We start from the raw sequence: 3031 nt of genomic DNA on the forward strand, positions 1-3031 counted from the left end.
ATCTTACCCTTTCTTGATAGGAGGGCAGTTTCCAAACACCTCATTAAGGTGCTCACTTACACCACCCTCCATAAGTGATTCATCGGGCCTGACATCTTTCCTGCAGCCCAGGAGGCTGGCTGAGAGGCAACTGACTTAAAGTGCCAAGGTCTGTGCCAGATGACGGCAAACGTGCTTCTTTGCTCTTTTTCTTTCCCGTTTCAATCTGAAAAGCTGCAGTCAATGACTGTGTGCAGAATTAAAGCCAGGAGGGAGCATAGAGGCAGAATCAGAGAACCACTCAAGATAGACTAGTCAACCACTCAGCATGTTGAAGTCATTTGTGTAGCTAGAGAATTGTTTTTCCCCTTTAGGTTTATTTCAGCTGCAGAATGGTTGGGGTTCAGGGGAGCTGTTTGGGTCCTGACACTCGAGCTGCTTCTGCACTACTGATTTATAACAGACTTGATTCTGGTAACACTGGTTACCCTGTTTACATGCAACCCAGAGTTCTCCTCCACCCGCTCCTTTAATTTCATTTCCCGATGCTGCATGGAGGTGGAAAAACAGAAGGTAAAATGGAAAATGTGTTGGTGACAAAGAAAGGCCAAGAAGCCACCAGTTAGTAACATGGGCTTGAAAGTGGAGTCCAGGTGCATTCTCTCCAGTATGGGTACAGGCTGCCTTTGAAACAGATGTCACTGCTCCTCTGCCATTCTCTTTGCATAAGGGAGGCGCAGAGCTCCAGAATGGGAGACAATAGGCATTAATATCCATTGGAATGACAGCTGTTTATGACTCGCTTTGCTCAGGACACGTGTCCCCCAAGCAGAATGATTAGTGCTTCAGCAGAATACGGTATTTGTGAGTAATCAAAAGTGAATGGCAAATCGTTTGGACTAATGGGAAGCAGGGTCCGCATCCGCCTTTCTGGAAGTTCCCACCAAGAATAAGTAATAAAATGAGCCCACAGCAGTAGCCTCCCTTCTACTCATCACATGGTGGATTTGTTTAGTGTATCCTGGGAAAACTCACCTGCCTCACCAGGGTGTTAGGAGGATTAATTAATGTTTGTAAAGTGCTTGGAATTCCACTGAAGAAATGTTCCTTGTCGATGCAAATTATTATCATTCTATAGTGCCTTTTATCCCAGAATCTCAAAATGCTTCCCCAACAATTAATTAAGCCTCACTACACCCCTGTGCGGGAGGAAAGCACCATTCTGCTTGCACTAATACAGCAGAGTTTCTGCACCTGAGTCACAGAGTCTAATGTTAAAGTCGCCCTCCAGGAGGGAGAAAGACCCCATTAGCGAGCATCCCTAAGTGATTCATGAGTCGCTAACAATGCAAGGCAGAACACTCCACTCCATACCTATGGCCATAAGGACATGTTTAATTTCATTTGGTCCCCGATTGTCTGGGCTGCTTGTTTTATTTTTCTCCCTCCCTTGTAAAGCAATAAGGCGCTTGTCAGAGAAGAGACCAATTAGCAGCTGCAACGAGTTACAATGTTCTAATCCTATTCCTTAACATCTGTAATTCCAGAAATGAGTTGCATCCCTCTCACACCACAAACACCCCAAAAGAGGTTAATTTACATCTTTAATGGGATTATTAACAGGATGGGCAGCTAGGCAGTGTGTTAGCTGCATGCTTGTCTAACATATGAGCATCTCAAGCATGTATTGTAATTCTTTTTTTCATTACAAGTGCAGTAATTCCTAAACACAAATCTCTTCTATTGGCTCCTTTTAAAAGGATCCTGGAATCAAATGAGATGTGCAGCATTCCAGTGTGGGCTGGAGACCAATCAGCCCTCAGTGTCCTCACAGAACACATTTCAAAACAGAACTTTTTGGCATTGGTTCTGGACAGGTTTTAAGACAGGAATGTCCACAGAAGGCCAATGTTTTAGTCATGAAAACCTGGGAGGAAAATCATGATTTCCAACTCTAATCCTATCTGAAGGGTTGAGTCCCTGCGAGACTTCAGAAACATTCCCAGAGCTGCCACAAAGCTTCCAGTTTCTCTTGTGTTCACTGTGGAGGTGAGAAGCCGGGGTTCCCCATTGGGTTAACTACTCTCCAGTCAGTCACATTACACTAGACAAGCCACTAGCCTCTCTGAGGCCTCACTTCCTCATCCTTAAAATGGGAATAATTCTGGCTGCCCCATGTACTTTTCATGTTGTGTGGATGGAATGGGATCATTTTTGATGTGGGAGTGCTTTGTAAGCCGTGAAAGCTATGCAAGTGTGAGTGACTGCTAGTGGCAGGAGCAAGTTGCCTAAGAAACCCGCAGCTGTTGGAAAACAAACTTGCTCCCGGTCATAAATCTCACTGAGGTAAGTGAGGCCTCCAGGTGTGGCAAACTTATTATCCTTGCTAAGTAACCCTAGAGAAGGGGGCATGGAAGGACCCTAAGACAGAACTTAGGCATCGCCAGAGGGATTGGAGCAGCAAAGTTTCTGTTGGCCTAGCTTCTTTCCCACTCCTCACCTTAACCCCAACTCCTAAATCTCCTAGTCCCTTTGAGGATTCCTCCCTGAAGCTGTGTGTAGCTTTCATCTACGGAATCTCATCTACACTCTCTATGGGAGTAACATGACCCATGTTAAGCAATTAGAACACTCGCCCTACCTAGTGGGTGAACATCAACCCAGTATGGCCAGTTGGAGCCTTTTCAATGGGTGATGTTCAGATGTTGAAGTTTCCCATTGAAGTTGCAAAGCTGGGAGGAGATGAGTTCCCTGCCAGAGAGAAGTGTAAGGGAGAGAGAGAGAGAGAGAGACAGAGAGAGAGAGAGGATTATCTGGAGCACGTGTGCTGCACAGGGACAATGACTTAATGACTTGCCAACATTATTTGGGTTCCTGGATCTAGCTGTGCCTAGACTCTTGATTTCCTGACTATGTGAGCCAAAGATTTTCCATTTTCCTTAAAGTAATTTGATTTTAAATATAGTCCTTTTAACAGTAAAAGTGTCAGTTAATACAAGCATGAACTAGAAGACTAGACAAGGTTTAACTGTTCACTTTTGGGAGAAGGTGA

This window comes from Talpa occidentalis, unplaced genomic scaffold (assembly GCF_014898055.3).
Source record: "Talpa occidentalis isolate TD23 unplaced genomic scaffold, MPIMG_talOcc4v2.1 talOcc4.3, whole genome shotgun sequence".
Classification (NCBI taxonomy): domain Eukaryota; kingdom Metazoa; phylum Chordata; class Mammalia; order Eulipotyphla; family Talpidae; genus Talpa; species Talpa occidentalis.